Consider the following 18,002-nt stretch of genomic DNA (forward strand, 5'->3'; position numbering starts at 1 on the left):
CTGGACAGAAACATCCGTTCTGTCCAATCCCAGTTTGGATCTGAGATGGCTAAAATATGCTCTTCTTCCCCACAAAACAGGGAGTCTACTGAAATACTGAGACCCAAAACCACAACTTTAACTATTGTTTTGGGGCATAAGCTTTCGTGGGTAAAAAAAAACTTCTTCAGATGCATCGTGGTTTTTTACCCATGAAAGCTTATGCCCAAATAAATCTGTTAGTCCTTAAGGTGCCAGCCGACTCCTTGTTGTTTTTGTGGACACAGACTAACATGTTTACCCCCTGAACTTTAACTATAATTCTCACTTTACTGATTCACTAACATAAATAATATTACATATACACAGGGAAGATAGTTAAGAACTGGCTTCGGTAAGATAACTTGGGGGATGTGTGTTAGCCCAGGTTGATAAAGTTTCTCTGTGAAGCAGGATGTGATAAAAGCATGAGTTAGGTTTATTCACAGCCTGTATTTAATGTCTGCATTATGACAGAAGATCAATCGTTCAAATTCCCTTACTGCATCTGTGGAAAATACAGTGCTATGAAGAGATATTTCATTCCCTGTGTTTGGAATTGCCCTTAGCTATCACTGTCAAATTTAGGGTCAAAATTTAGACAGAAGACTGAAAAAGTGTAGGTTTGCATTAGAATTCCCATGCAACCCTTAGGGATGTGTTCAATTTGTAGCATTACCCATCACTGACAGCATTATATTTCAATTCATACATACTGAATAATCTAGCTATCTAATACAGATGTATGCTCCAGGAAAATGTAGATTGGTCAATTCTATCAGAATGTCACTCACAGTGAAGAAAATTCAAAGATGCCCTGCATAAAAAATGGATTGTTAAGGTATGAGACATCTAGACAACAAAAAATCTTGTCAAAGGCTATCAGTACTCCTTATTAGAAGTTTGTAAAGAAAGTAGCCTTCTTTCATTTCATTCTATTACTAATATTAATAACAAACAGTACATACTGGTTTTAAGGATTCTGTTCTGCATGGATGTGTATTTTGTCCCTCATGGAGTAAAGCACATGCATAGTCCCACTGGTAGTGTTGCCACCTTTCTAATTGCTGGTTGCCAGACCCATGAGGCCCTGGCCCCGCTCCACCTCATCCCCAAGGCCCCACCCTGCCTCTTCCTCCAAGGCCCTGCCCCTGTTGCGCATTCCTCTCCTGCCTCCCAGTCACTTGCAAGATCATCTCAAGGAGCCTGCATACAAGTAGGAGTTGTCCCCAACTAAGCAGGGGTTGGAGCAGGTTAATGATCCATATCATCCCCCTACCCCTGGTAACCGGACTTTTGCTTCGGGTGCCATTTAGGGTTGCCAGGTCCCCTTTTCGACTGGATTTTCTGGTCAAAAACCAGGCACCTGGCAATCGTAAATGGTACCTGGACACAGAAGCCAAAATCTGGACTGTCCATGAAAACTCAAATAGGTGGCAACCCTAACACTGGAAATACTTGTGTGTTTAAAGGGAAGCTGTGCTGCATTGGGGCCAGATTCTTCAGCCCCTTGCCAGATGGAGCCCTTAAATCCTGAAAGCACTCAAGAAAATTAATTGTTCATTAATCCCCACAACACTTCTATAAGGTACAGACATTGAAGCAATTTTCAAAAATTGCCTTCAATTTTAGGTGCCTCCATTTTGGGTACCCATATTTTAGACACCTTTATAATGATTTTCAGAAACCCTGAGCACCTGCTGTTCCCACTGACTTCATTGGAACTTCTGGGTCCTCAGCAGTTCTGCAAATCAGATCCAAGGTGTTTTCTAGACAATAGGCATCCAGAAGTCAAAGCTGTCAAATTCGAGGCCTAAATGAATTACCAAAACTAGAGCAGTGGTCCCCACAATGTGGGGCATGCCTTCCTAGGACAGCTTAGAGGAATGTTCGGGGGGGGGAGCGGCGGCAGGGCCCGGACAGCCCCTAGAGGGGGTGGGGAAAAAGTGCCACCTAGCCCTAGTCTAGCGCCAGCCCCACCCCCAGTTCCAGCCTCATCCCTAGCCATATCTCCACTCCTGGTTGTGGCCCCAATCCCCAGTTCCTGGACCTGGCCCCGGCCCCCAACTGCAGCTCCTGTGGGACGGGAGGGGGATGCCACAAACAGAGCCCAATATGAGTAAGGGCGTGTGTGACAGAAATAGTTTGGGGACCACTGCTGTTGAAGTGTTAGAGCTGGATGTAGTTCTCAGAGGTTCATGGCACCCGAAACTATTGTCAGAGCATTGATATGTAGATTCTTGTTGTGTTTCACTACACATAGTATTTGTATTATTGTATATATAATTAATGCTGCATTTTATTTTATATTGAATATATAAATGAAGTGTGAGTATATACCAGTTGGATTTACTCAAGCTTCCTTCAAATTGGATCAGACTAGTCTGTAATATTTGTCACAAGGATCTACATATACGTGTGTTTGTTATTTGTTGTTAATCCTATATTAGTTAGACTCAAAGACTGTTGAAAAAATTACTATTTGCATGTATTTTAAAATCCATTAAAAATGAGCACCGATGCTGCAAATGAAAGATTCTAGCTGAAGCTAATGGCATTGGTACTTGTGATAGATTTGGAGCTGGATTCTGAGAGGAAGTCCTATGTTTGCCCCAAAAGTTACATGGCTGCTGATAATCCTGCTAAGGAGCTTTTTTTTTTTCTTTTTCTTTACTAAGGGTATGTCTTCACTACCTGCTGGATTGGTGGGCAGCGATAGATCCAGTGGGGATCGATTTATCACATCTAGTCTAGACACGATAAATTGAGCCCCCGAGCACTCTCCCGTGACTCCTGTATTCCAGCGCCGCGAGAGGCACACACAGAGTCGACGGGGGAGCGTCAGCAGTCGACTCACCGCGGTGAAGACACCATGGTAAGTCGATCTAAGTACATTGACTTCAGCTACGTTATTCACATAGCTGAAGTTGCGTAACTTAGATCGATTCCCCTCTCCCCCTCCCCCAGTGTACCAGGGCTAAGTCACTTGCTCCTTATTAAGGCTCTGGTTCAACAGAGCACTTAAACACATGAGTAGTTCCATTGAAATCAATTCACCACTTTCTACATATTAAAGTGGTTAATTTTTAAAGTCCATTCTGATCCTTCTGAGGCTGAACAGCAACAAAAAAAAAAACCTCTCTGTCATGAAGAGGAACAGATCCCACAGCTCTGAAAATGACTTGACTTTACTTCCTAATTGCTATGCATTACTTTCCCTTAAGAACAAAAGGGGATTCACACCTGTGTTGTTGCATTAAACTGAGCTGACACCTTTGAATGTTACTTTCTCTTGATCCCTCCAGTGACTAGAAAGCTGAACAATGAAGGAAACAATAGAATCAGGGAACTATGCACACTTACAGCAAAAGGAGAGGTCATATGAGATACTTTAATGGAAGAGAGTTCACAGCAGACAGCAAAGACAGACTAGGTCTGAAAGAGAAATGTTGTAACAATAAACTGCTAAAAGACATAAGGTTCCTGTTGTCTTTTTAAATTCAGTAGTCAATAAAAGGGTAATGTTGAAGAGATTTACTTAGAAATGATTGCCTTGAATGAACAATCACCTACAGTAAGATATCAATAATCCAATAAACTGACTGAATTTAAATAATGTCTCACCCGTCATGTAAGGTGAGCTATAAATCTCCAGTACTAGTTGCCCCATCACCTTGGTGATGTGTAACAGATTCTTCTCAAATCAGTCATCCTCCTATGCTAAAAAACGAGTATAGGATTTCTGCGGTCTTAAGAAAATAAGCAAATGCCTTCCTATACCTCACTAAATGTTTGTTTCCCCCTAATATTTTGCTACTTCATCACAAAATGACCCTGGTCCTGATTTTGCCACCCTTGCTTCTGATGTATAGGGGACTGATCCAGAGCTCAATGGCTTTGTATCTGTTCCCAGTATATTACTCCACAAGTTGCCTCACTGAAATCAATCAGACATTAAGAGGTATCATTCAGTTTAAATGAAGGTGGCAGAGGCATATGTAATCTGTTATGGTTAAGCAAACCTGGCAGCCTGTATTTCAGAGAGGGTTTGCCCTGGAATAGTAAATTATTCAGTCCACCATTGCTTAAATGGAGGTGGAAAAGCCTGCACAGAGTCTAGGCCATAGCCTCAGCTAGTGTAAATTAGCATACCTTCATTTACTTCAATGGAGATACACCAATTTGCAACATTTCAGTCTCTAGCCTATTTTGTCTGCAATCAGACTGATCATAGATAGTATTGCTAAATTCACTGGAAAACTAAGAGATCTCCCCACAGATTAGCTCAACCTGCTTCAGATCTATTGTCTGTGACCTCTCCCAGCAATCTGGAGACCATTGCAGATGAATAGGAAACAAGGATCTTATCCAGATTCACAAATGGTTTTTCAGAACACAGGGTATGTCTGACACTTCAAAGCAGAGCTGAGAAAAATAATTCATAGCAAATAATTTATTTGACACAAAAAGTATTGCAACTAGCTTGGGGTAATTACATATTATACCTCATTCTGATAAAGATAAATTGATCATTGAACTAAAAACTGATGGTTGCCTAGGTGCAAGTGCTCGTGACCTAATTTCATTTGTTATGTGCAAATTGAATATAGTCCTGACCAGTAATATATACACACAGACATACACACACACAGAGTGCTTTTAAAGGGCCAATTTCCCAAAGCAAAAAATAATTAGAGACAAAATTGTATATAGAAAAAAATGTGAATAAAAATGGGGAGTTGTTTAAGAATGATTTTTTATTTCTTTTTTCAAAAAGAAAAGGAGTACTTGTGGCACCTTAGAGACTAACAAATTTATTAGAGCATAAGCTTTCGTGAGCTACAGCTCACTTCATCAGATGCATTTATGAAACCGATGAAGTGAGCTGTAGCTCACGAAAGCTTATGCTCTAATAAATTTGTTAGTCTCTAAGGTGCCACAAGTACTCCTTTTCTTTTTGCGAATACAGACTAACACGGCTGCTACTCTGAAACCTGTTATTTCTTTTTGATGTCCCATAAACCTACAACCTGCAATCATACAAGAAAGCTTCTTGGTTAAGTGGGAAGGGAAAATAGACTTAAAATGGAAAAGTGGGGAAGTTGATAGCAATGAATACAAATGAGGATATTAAACAGCAACTATTAAAGCTAAACATTTTAAAATTGGTAGGACTGGAAAACTTGCACCCAAGAGTGTTAAAATAATTGGCCAATGAGATCTCTGAACCATCAGTGTTGATTTTTGAACATATCTTGGAACACTGGGAAAGCTCAAGAGGATTGGGGAAGAAAATATGTTGTATCAATAATTAGAAAGGGTAAATGGGATGACCCAGGTAAATATAGGCAGGCTAACCTGACATCACTCCTGGGCAAAATCATGGAAAGGCTCATATGGGATGCAAACAATAAAGGCTTATAGGACTATAGCATAATTTAATTCCAATTAACACAGTGTTATGGAAAATAAGGTCTTGTCAAACAAAATTCATATGGATGAGAGAACAAACTTAGTTGATAAAGGTGAGTGTATAGACAGAATATATTTAAGACTTTTTAAGGCATTTGACTTAGTCCTGCATGGCATTCTGATGTGTGCACATAGTATAAATTAACTCTTATTGAGTAATTCATATGCCTTCTCTGTTCAATGAACAATTTATTAACCTACTAGGGATCCAGATGAAACCAGTATAGAAAAGTAATTATATTAAAATAACAGCTTGAATTAAATTTGGGAGAAAAATGTTCAATATTCCATTGTTTTGCTACATTTCTGAAAATTATATATATAAAAAGAGTAACTACATCTTGGAACCTGAAAGGGGTTCTCAAACTTTTTCTTAGTGAGGACTACATCTCAACAGAGAGAATGCCTTGAAGACCACATTCCATCCCACTTGTGATTGTTCAGATCAGTTCCCTTGTAGGAAGGGAAGATTTTTGATAGCCCACAGTCTATTAGTATTGGTATTCCACTCACTGCTGGAATACCAATTGTTATGCTTATTGCTGAAAGCAGCTAGAAAGGCCCTTTCTGAAGCCTTAGCACAACTAACAGACAGGGAGGGGGAAGTGAGCGCCACAAGGAGTAAACATGACTCTATTCCCTCTTGACTTGAGCTTTTTGCCAAAGCATGCAGTTTTGCAAGATGGAAAGGCTTGCAGTAGTTAACTATTGCTATGTGAAATACAGCTGGTTAATTGATGGAAAATTACTTGTGCCTGACAGGCTGGAAAAGTCCACACTGAGCTTCTGCTCAGCACCATTTTTTATGAGCAAGCTAGGTATTATGAACAAATTGGGTATAAAAAGAGGAAGAATTTTGAACTCCGTGGACATTTGGATGCCTCTCAAGTTCTCCTGCAGATGGAAGGCTGGCTACTGGAAATCGACAGAAATCTACTCGAGACCTCCTCAAGATCCTGGATAACTATTAATCTGGGGTTAATTTGGGGTGCTCTACTAACTTGTTGGCAGATGTGTGAAAGGACTAGAGACTAAATACAGCAGAAGCTTTGAGTGCAAGTACTTTAGTTTGCCTGCTTTAGTTTACCAACTATCTATTGGATGGGCTGTGTCCCCATTCATTTATTTCCTGCCACCGCCTTCCAAAGAGTAAAGTTACCAAGAGCTTTGGGTTCAGCTAACCCCAGGTAACACCCCTACCACTAATGAGTCAACAATGTCCTTGGGGCAGCCATATTAAATGCTTAAAAAAATAGTAAGAAAGTATTTATAGTCTGATAACACACAACTAAGCCAATAAGAGCTGCAGGTGCTCAGCCCCTTTGAAATTCAGGGTTTTTTAAAATATAATTTAGTATGGGATACCAAAAAGAGCCAACAAAATGTGACCAGTTAGCTCTCCATGGACCACCAATGCTTATGAAGCAAAATATGGGAACTACTGGAGTAGATCAACTTTTGGACCTTGAGTGAGTGCAAAGGAGAAATCACAATAAACTTGTCACTCCCTCCCCCACCTTGTGACCCTCATGCCAGGGCCAGGAATAATCTCAAACTCTGTGTCAAGAATTGTTTCTCCCTAGTGTCCCCTGGGGGTGACAGCAATCCCAAAAGGGGCAGGGAATAATAGAAAGCAGGGAGGTATTTCTCCCCTTTTCCCCACTGTGCCAACTACAGAGAAAGAAGCATGCTACTCCATCCTAAAGGATGGTGTGAACACTTTCCATTGAATTCAAAGGGTGTGCAACATAGAAAATATGAGCCAGTGCAGAAATTTGACCTAGCGATAATGGGGACTTTAACTATCTAGATATCTATTGGAAAAACAATACTGGAGGAAACAGACTGTCCAATAATTTCTTAGAATGTGATAGGGATGACTTTCTATTTCAGAGAATGGAGAATGTCACTAAGGGGCAGCTATTTTAGATTGATTCTTACTGACAGAGAGGAATGGCTGAAAATCTGAAGGTGAAGGGTAATTTGGGTGAAACGTACACAAAATGATAGAGTTCATGATTCTAACAAAAGAAAGGCGTGAGAATAACAAAATAAAGACAATGGACTTTAAAAATGCAGAATTCATGAAATTCAGAGAATTAATAGGTGAGGTCTCATGGAAAGGAAATCTTAGGCAAATGGGAGTTCAGGAAAGATGACAGTTTCTAAAGAAGACAATATTAAAGGCATAACAGCAAAGTATCCCAGTGTGAAGGAATGATACCAATATGCTGCATCTGGAGCTCTTTAAGGACTTGAAAAATCAAAAAGGAATCATACAAAAAGCATAAACAAGGACAAACTGGTAAAAATTAGTATAAAGTAATAGCACAAGCATGTAGGGATAAAATAAGAAAGGCTAATGCACAAAACAAGTTACAACTAGGAAGGGACATAAAAGACAATAAGGAGAGGTTCTATAAATACATTAGGAGCAAGAGAAAGAGAAATGAAAGTGTAGGTCCATTACTTAATAGGAAATGTGCAAATAACTGATGACAGAGAGAAGGCTGAAGTGTCAAATGCCTTTTTTTTTGGTCTTTACTAAAATGGCTAATTGTGACCAAATACTTAACACAATTAATATTAACAAGGGGGAAAATAGGTAAAGAACATGTTAAAGAATATATTGATAAATTAGATATATTTTAGTCAACAGGCCTTGATGAAATTTCCCTTGGAGTACTTTAAGAAACTAGCAGAAGCATCCTCAAAATCATTAGCAATTATCTTTGAGAACTCAGGGAGAACAAGTGCATTTCCAGAGGATTGGAGAAGGCCAAACACATTATCTATCTTCAGAAAGGGGAATAAGGAGAACGTGGGGACAGACAAGTCATCTTAATTTTGATACCCTGAAAGATACTGGAATAAATACTCTGCACCTTGAAGTCTTTAAACCATGATTTGAGGACTTCAATAGCTCAGACATAGGTGAGAGGTTTATCGCAGGAGTGGGTGGGTGAGATTCTGTGGCCTCCATTGTGCAGGAGGTCAGACTAGATGATCATAATGGTCCCTTCTGACCTTAATATCTATGAGTCTATGAGTCTAAATCATTAAACTATCAATATGTTCAAGCTGAGAGAATAGTAAGGTGATGAGTAATAGCCAACATGGATTTGTCAAGAACAAATTGTACCAAACCAATCTAATTTCCTTCTTTAACACAGTAATCAGCCGACTGAATGGGGCAAGGGGGAGCAATAGACATGATATATCTGCACTCGATAAGACTTTTTACACAGTCCCATATGATATCCTCATAAGTAACCTAGGAAAATGTGGTCTAGATAAAATTACTATAAGGTGTGTGAACAATTGAATCAAACACCATACTCAAATAGTTACGAATAGTTTGCTGTCAAACTGGGAGGACGTGTCAAGTGGGGTCTTGCAGATGTCAGTCTTGGATCTAGTACTGATAATATTTTCCTTAACAACTCCGATAATGGTGTGGTGATTATGTTTATAAAATTTGTGGATGACACCAAGCTGGAAGGGGTTGCACGCCCTTTGGAAGACAGAACTAGAATTCACAACAATATTGATAAATTGGGAGAACTGGTATGAAAAAAAGATGAAATTCAATACAGACAAATGCAAAGTAGGAAGGAAAAATTAAATACACAATGTAGCGGGGCAGTTACCCCTCTCCTGAGAGGAAAGGCTAGACTGAGTGGGGAAGCAGCCACAGCTGGGGCCACACCCCAATCAAGCCATAGCTGGCCCTATAAAAGGGCTGTGAGCCAGGAGCTAAGTCAGTCTCTCTCTAGTGGTGGAGAGAGAAGGACCTAGCTGCCTGGAAGCAGGATACCAGAGGTAGAGAAGTGCTGGGGAAAGGCAAGAGGAGCTGGGGATCTCCAGCATGGCAACTCACCAGGTTGCAGACCTTCTTCAAGGCCTAAAGAGAGGTATTGGGCTGCAGGGAAAGGCAGCAGGTCCAAACCCCCCTTGCCAGTGATGAGTGGTTTAAAGACTGCAGTTTGCCCCAGTGAATGGGGGCTGGATGATGACTGGCAGTAGCCACTGAGGCAAGGTGGGAATACAGGGCTGGGGGGAGACCCAAATTGTGGGTTACTGCTGGGGGCAGAAACCCAAGGTAAAGGGGCACTGGGGTCTGGGAGGGACACAGGGCCAGCGGCAGGAGAGACACCAGCCAGGAGGAGGCGCTCCATAGGATGGAGAGCTAATTCCCAAGACAACCAGCAGGAAGTGCCACACTGGTGAGTCTTCGCTTCACTACATAACTAAAAAATGGCGAACAACTGACTAGACTTCAGCAATGCAGAAAAGGATCTAAGGGTTATAGTGGATCACAAATTGAATAAGAGTCTAAAGTGTGATCCTGCAGAGAAGAAGTGAGGAGGCGGATGCGGAGGGGACGCCACAAGCCACCTGGTGGGTGGAACCAGGATGCCATGCCCCACACTCCAGAAGCAGAGAGGCAGGACAGAAAGAAGAAGTATAAAAGCCCAGCCCAGCAGCTCACTTGGGAGGGTGCTGTTGAAGGAGACAGATGCTCCTTCCCTGCTGCTGGGGTGGGATACCATGGAGAACTGCTGCGGCCCTGAGGACCAACCTGCACTTCCAGAGAGCCCTGCGACTCCCAACGCTGAGGAGCTGCTACTACGGCAGAATATCCTGGGGAGACTGAGGACAACCCCTGGATGCAGGTATACCTGAGGGGGAGAGAAAGAAGTAGCCCAGGGGAGACAGACTACCGTCAGGCTGTAGTGCTGCCAGAAATACAGTCAGCATGTTTCAGGTGGATTACCCTCTGACCCAGTGGTGGACCTCTCTTGCACTGTTAGGGCCCTGGGCTGGGAGGCAGTGGAGTTGGGCAGGCCCACAACCCCCTTGCCAGCCCTGGGGTGGCAGTATTCCCCCTCCTTAGGGCACAAGGGCTGCACTCCTCAGACATCCCTACCTGAGCCCCATAGACTGTAGCTTGGCACTTGCCCCTACCTGAGCCCCATAGACTGGATAAACTGCTACAGCTCTGCCATTGAGAACCGTTAATGCCCCCTTCATTTTTTTTTCCTTTCTTTTTTCCCCTTTGTTTTTTCTTCCTTTCGGAGAATAGTCTAGCAGATCAAACTGCAAGGAGAGGTGGCCTCCCTCAGATGCGGACAGCCAGCCATACCAGCTTACAGATGTATTAACAGGAGTGTCATATGTAAGACGGGTGATGTAATTGTTCCACTCTACTTGGCACTAGCAAGGCCTTGGCTGGAGTACTATGTCCAGTTTCAAGAACCACATTTTAAGAAAGGTGTAAATAAATTGGAGAGATTTCAGAGGGGAGAAAAAAAATTGAGAGATTTACAAAACATGACGTATGAGGAAAAATTGAAAGAACTGGGCATGTTTAGTTTAGAGACAAGAAGGCTGAATAAGGACTGGTAACAGTCTTTAAGTATATTGAAGGTTGTTATAAAGATGATAGTGACCAATTGTTGTCTATGTCCTCCAAGGGTAGAACAAGATGTAATCAGCTTAGTTTGCAGCCAGGAGATTCAAGGTTAAATATTAAGGAAACCTTTCTAACTATAAGGATAGTTAAGCACTCAACAGGTTACCTAAAGAGGTTGTGGAACCCATGTCACTGGACATTTTTATAAACAGAGGAGAGAAACACCTGTCACGGGTAGTCTAGTTATATTTAATCCAGCCTCAGCACAAGGGGCTGGACTAGATGACCTTTTGGGGTCCCTTCCAGCCCAGCATTTCTATGATTCTATATCATATTGAAAAATGGGGACATGGTGCATTTTTTAGCCTACAGAAAGAATAATCTACACATACAGAATAATCTACACAAACCATGATTTTTTTTTCTTTGCCATCTTGACTCCTAGCACAAAACACCACTACCTTTGGTACAAAGGAAAACAAGAGTTTACTGAATCATGAAACACCACAGCAGGAGGAGAAAAATCTACCAGTTTCAGCTAAACTTTGGGGAAAAGCAAATAGAAAAGGAACAGAATAATTCCAAAAAGCCTGAAAATAACTGAAAACTTAATATATTTTATTCCAGACATGCAGGGAAACAAATATGGGGAGGCCCCTCAGGCTTAAAATTGGTGGCAGGGAACCAAAACGCACAATCTGAAATCTGGTGAACTTTTTATTTCAGAATGAGCAACACCTGATTTCTCAGGTGGCCAAGCCACCATGGACAAACAATAGGTCACTGCTTAAAGAAATCAAAGAGGAGAATGCAAGGCAGAATCATCATGAGCATTTACTCAAGCAAAGAGCTTTATAGACTGTACCACAGTACTCGGACTGAGACTGTTCAATTGTATATGCCTGAAATCTGCCAACCTTACTTTGTGAGAAAGGCACAAGTTATTTCATTTTCTCACTCCCCCAGATGTTTATGGAATCTGAAGAAATCTGACCTCTGCATTAATAGACTATACATTATGTATAGGTTTCAGAGTAGCAGCTGTGTTAGTCTGTATTTGCAAAAAGAAAAGGAGGACTTGTGGCACTTTAGAGACTAACAAATTTATTTGAGCATAAGCTTTCGTAAGCTACAGCTCACTTCACTGAATGCATCCGATGAAGTGAGCTGTAGCTCACAAAAGCTTATGCTCAAATAAATTTGTTAGTCTCTAAGGTGCCACAAGTACTCCTTTTCTTTTTACATTGTGTATAGTAATAAATCTCAAACTAGAGAATAGTTTTTTATGACAACACACATACTTAAATTGAAGTCCTTACAAAAATACTAGTCTGCTGTTTTTCAGAAGGGAAATTCAAATGTGTGATTTAAAAAAAAATATGCAAAATCAGGATAATTCTATCACATTGTCTTGGACCACATTCCACTTATATGGCTGGGTGGAGGGAGATTAAATTAATGCCATAAAAAGGACTGTGAAGAAGCTTTCCCAAATGAGCCAGTTATACAGACCCTCCTAACTTAAATATTGGATTTTTGTTTTGTTTAAAAGACCAAATGTAACTGGAAAAGGTGCCTCAGGATGCAGTGGAACAAGTGGGTGGGGTATGTATTCATGGAGAGTACACTTATTTCCCTTTGACATTAACTATACATTCATTGCAGGCTAACAAATAGACATATGCATTTGCAGCAGCAATTCTCAAAGCCTCTGTGCCCAGGAATGGCTGCCAACAAACTCATTACAACATTTCTGTGCAACTTAACTTTGACTTTTACTTAATCTTTTGATGCCTTGTTATATAAGAGAAAATACAGCCTTTTTTAAAGTGGTGCCTACAGATAATAGATGCTTGCTTATTTCTGAAGGCAGTACAAAATAGAGGTAATGAATAAACCAAATTCTGTTCTCACTTACATTTGTGCAACTCCACTGAATTCACTGGGAATATTGCCCAGTAATATATATTTATTTGATATTTTAAAGGCCAACTGATCGTTCAGCTCTTAACAATCTCAGGGCCTAGCCCTGAAATCCTTACTCCCTCAAAATATTAACTTTAATAGGATTTTGACAGAGCAAGGACTTAAAGATTTTACCCTATGTACATAAAACAACACTGAAATAAAGCCATCTCTGGTCTGGAGAGTGGCAGCCAACCAACATCCTCATGAAGGGGGGAACACTTTTGGTCAAAGATGCTGAGGGAAAACACCTATTTGAAAAATGCCATGGGATTGTTAATGTCCAAAGAGAGAAAATCAAGCAGCAATTTTAAAGGTCTTTTAAAAAAGGCTCCATGCAAATAAATGGGCATGTTAACACAGAAATAGACATTGTCACAAATAGAGCAGCATACATCTTCCAACAAAAGTTCTGTTATCCATTCCCCTGCTCCTTGAACTCTCAATGTAGGTATTTAGCCATGCCCAGTAACATCAAAAGGGCAGAATATCAGGCTGTGTTTGCAACTGCTGAGCTATGAAGATCTTCATGAAATCTAATATATTAACCTACCTGAAGTATAGAACCATTCACTACAAAGCAGCTGAAATTTAAAAGAAGGCTGTTGATGTTGCACAATTATAGGAACACCCATTCATTTTCAAGAGGAGATTTGTAGGAGTCATGTGGGCAGAAATGAGGGTATGATCCAAGTTCTATGGATGTCAATAAAAATACACCCATTGACTTCAATGGGCTTCGGATCAGATCCGGTTGCTTTTTGCTACTCTGGTGACACACAGCCGCCAGAGCGTACTGTTGAATCTGGCCAATCCTCACTTTTGGGGAAACAGCAGCTTGCACATCTGTCTTGAATATTCCCTTTGATATTTATGTGCAGTGGATGATTCTAGGCAGGATGGGGCTGTCATATCAAGTATGCATGGCAATCATTTGGGAAGGACAGGGGGTATATACACAGGAGTAATAGAAAGAAATCAAGCAAAGGAAAATGACAGACAAATATCAGAGAATTTCCTAACAAAGAGGTGAAGCCAAATGTGGAAAATACTTACCAAGGCAAACAGAGGCTTATGCCATTTATAGCTAGACCAGGCACAGCTGGAGATTACATTGTAGGGAACAATTCTCTACAGGCAGGGAGGTGGACAAGATCACCTATCACCCAAAAGAGCTGTTCCATCTTTTATTTTTAGATCTTTTTCAATATGTCAAACAGTTTTTACTAACATTCATTTCAAATCCTAAAGGCTGTTCTCTTTGACTATGACAGTAACCCTCATAACTTGCTATTCGCAGATACTTGCATGAACAGGTTTTTGTTCACAAGAATGTTTAAAGAATAGTTCTTCTCCATACAAATACTCAAGTTTTATATGAAATCAAGTGTACATCCTATTTTTTTTTTTAAATGTAGTCACTCAACTAAGGAGCAAAAACAGTAACATATGACTTAGGTCACACAATAAATAATAACAAAGCAAAGTTCAAATGAACACTTTACAAACATGGGACAGACTGAAATTTGTTCAAATAAACTATTTGGCAAATATTTGCAAATGGAGCTTGTCAAATAATGGAAACAAATTTGTGGCGCTATTCCAAAATAAACCACAAAAAATCAGTCATGGAGTGAGAATATTTGTTTTGGAACTGTGTATTGCTGTGTGTTTTGTGTACTGTGAATATTTGTGTGACTTCTGAAAGTGTTTTATAAAAGTTTGTGAATCTCAAAAATATATCATTCATTATTCATGTTTTGTGTTTGCTATTTCTTATCATCTCTTCTCCTATTAAAAAGGTTCAGGCATCCAATGAGGATGCAAAAATTCACCATGTGACCGCATTCAAACAATGCTTCCCATCCCTTATATAGCACTTCAACATCAAGAAGTCTTTCTATTGTTATTAGTAAGCATTGCCAAATGTTTTGCTACAGTACCGCTGTTGCCATTTTGTAGGCATTCATCCATCTCAGGACAGAGATAGAGGAACTAATCATCTGGTAATGATACCTTAGAAACTTATTATGAACTTCACGAATCAGTAGCAAAATGTACTGTATTCCACTAGTCATAACCTCCAGATCCTTTGCTTTTACTGCCTGACTCAGGATTTCATAAATGTGGCCATGATGGAAGTATTCATGTATGACTGCACATGGCTCTGTTCTCTGCTTTCAAAGGAGTAGAAAAGAAAGCTTCTATCAGTTCTACCTTAACTGACTCGTGGACATTTTCCCTTTGGAAACATTGCTTTTTAACAAAGGATGTCACTGACAGTGTAAAGGCCTCCCCGCAACCTTACTGAGGATGAAATGGTGTCTCCTGGTAAGATATAGGACTTGCTAAAGTACCCTTAGAAGTAAATGTTAAAACTCCCATTGACTATAAAAGGAACAGTTCCACAGTATGTGACCTTCTCTTTGCTGAGGCTATTTCAAGCATCTTTCCTCCTCCTACTCTGTCTGTTCCATTAACAGAATCTTTGAATAGTGAACTTTCCAGCCTCCTATAAGACACAGTCCACACACCCCTATGCAGGACCAAGTTTTGGCTTTCTTGGTGTTAAACCTAATTAACCAACAGGTGAACTTTAGACAATGTAAGGTCCACTCTGTACAGTACCTTGGTGTGAGGATACTCCTACAGTTCCTAACTGGAGCCTTCTAAGCCCACATCACCAGACTTCTCTGCACTAAACCCAAGAACCCTCTCTTAGAGAAGCCCAGCCCTCAAACTTGCTGCTTCTTTTTTCCTTTTTCTCCTTTGTTTTTCCCCTACAGCTATAGTGCCTCCTTCCAGGCTTGATACTGCTGCTATGTCTTGCAGGCTGGGGGAGCCAGCTGCAACCCATCTCCAGGATTGTTAGCCCCTTCCTGCACTAATCCAGTGGAGGTTTGTCCACTCTGTCACAGACGTAAATAGGAATCTTACAAACACACTAAACAGCTGAATGATATAGGTAATAGAACCTACGTTAGGATGTTTCACAATAGGATCTTTCAGTTGGCGATTCGGCCTGCATAACTCAGAAATTCTGCCCAGTCTGTAAACGTCTCAGGATATGTTTCTCTGGAATGTCTTCACATAGGGACAGGTTCAACCCTGGTTTATTGATTTCAATAAAGATACACTAGGGACACATTTGACTAATAGCCCTTATATTAAGATATTACTATCAAATTTTTCAAGTGTGAATTCTTAAAATTAGGCACCTATATTCATATTTAGGCATCTAAGTATAAGTAGACAGCTTTTCAAAGGAACTGAGCATCTGCAGTTCTTATTTTCTTCAATGAGACCTGGGGTGCTCAATGCTGAAAAAATCAGAGCTTTATTCAGGTGCCTACGTTTAGGCATAGAAGTGTGAAATTCTAGTCTGTAGGGGTAAATTTTTCAAAAGCATCCAAATGACTTTTGAGAAATCCAATTTCCAAAAGTAGATAGGAGAGAGCCAATAAGACTTAAAACTCCTAAATGTCTAAGGGCTGGTCTTCACTACTGGAGAGAGCAATGTTGCTGCAATTGATGCAGCAGGGATCGATTTAATGGATCCTGTGAAGACCTGCTAAATCAACAGCAGAGTGCTCTCTGGTCAACCCCAGTACTCCAGCTCTCCAAGAAAAGTAAAGCAAGTTGACTCGAGAGCATCTCCCATCAACTCAGCATCATGAAGATACCATGGTAAGTCGACCTAAGCTATGTTGATTCAAGCTACGTTATTCTCATAGCTGGAGTAGCGTAACTTAGGTTGACTTATCTCCGTAGCGAAGATAAGCCCTAAGTATCTTGAAAATGGACTTAGGCTCTAAATCACTTAGGCACTTATGAAAATATTCCCTAGGTCTTCTGAATAAGGACTCAATTCTGTCCTCAGATACATCTGTGCAATTTCCACTGACTTCAGTGGGATTTTTAGAGGTGCATGCCAGGAAAAAACCTCAGCCCTAAATATAGTACACAATAGTATTCTCTAATGTCTCAGTGTAGTTCAATTGTTCTCCTCAATCAGGACTACATTTTTTAATCTTTTTGCCATTGAAAATCCAGATGCTTTCACTGCATAGTTGGCCTTCTTCGTTCAAAAGGGCTATAAATCTCCAGCTTTCAACAAAGAGTGAACAATTCAGTCTTCTTCTACACAGCACATATAGTAATACATATGCTATTCTCCCTTCATGATTGTCACAGATGCCCTAACCAAGGCTCTGCCTACCACTCAGCAAACTAGACCTATTTTCCCACACACTCCAGTGTGGCATGCTGGGAATTCTGAGACAACTTCAGGTACATTTTAAATAGGAAGGTTTTACTGAATTAAATATGAAAAATGATTCATAAAATTAATACACTACTGCTTGTGTTACTTAATTTGATGTTAAATTTAATTATCTAAGCGTTTGGGTTTCTATCCTCATCAAATCCAGAATTCTGACTACTCTCACTAATACTTAGGGCAGGTCTACACTACTAAGGCTAAGTCAACCTAAGTTACGCAACTCTAGCTACATGAATAACGTAGATAGTCAATTTATGTTAGGTCATCTTATTTTGGTGTCTACATTGTGCTGGATCGATGGGAGAAACTCTCCCATTGATTTACTTTATGCTTCTCATTCTGGTGGAGTACCGGAATCGATGGGAGAGCGATCAGTGATCGATTTAGTGGGTCTCCACTAGATTCACTAGACCCACTGAGATTCACTAGACCCACTAAATCGACCCCTGGTGGATCAATCACCACACATTGATCCCCTGGTAAGTGGAGACAAACCCTTACTGACCTTCTTTACACTTATGTCCTCTCGCTGAACTCAGAAGGGTGGCACATGGGTAACTGCAAGCAGCATTTGGCCCTTTCCTTTTTATTTTATCTACTCGTTATTTATTCATATGCCTTAGAGATAGGTACAGTATAAGAACATAGATAAACAGACTGGTAGATCCAAAGTGCCTAATTTCTCCAGGGTTCATAGATTAGGATCACAGTTCTCATTTGAGCCTGCTTCTGAAAGCTGGGTAGCACCTGAGGCTCCTGCTGACATTTATAAGAGTTGCATCTGTTTGACTCTTTTTATGAATAGGCATTTAATCCTGATGCTTTCTGACCCAATTAGTATTTTATTTT

The 18,002-nt window shown here is 40.4% G+C and overlaps 1 protein-coding gene across 1 annotated transcript in view; it reads right to left on the reverse strand.

Annotated features, from left to right (window-relative positions):
- CNTNAP2 (contactin associated protein 2) overlaps window positions 1-18,002 on the reverse strand; it is a 1,664,903-nt gene that overhangs the window by 920,346 nt on the left and 726,555 nt on the right. The window lies entirely within an intron of this gene.

The sequence above is a fragment of the Dermochelys coriacea genome, chromosome 2, assembly GCF_009764565.3.
Source record: "Dermochelys coriacea isolate rDerCor1 chromosome 2, rDerCor1.pri.v4, whole genome shotgun sequence".
NCBI lineage: Eukaryota > Metazoa > Chordata > Testudines > Dermochelyidae > Dermochelys > Dermochelys coriacea.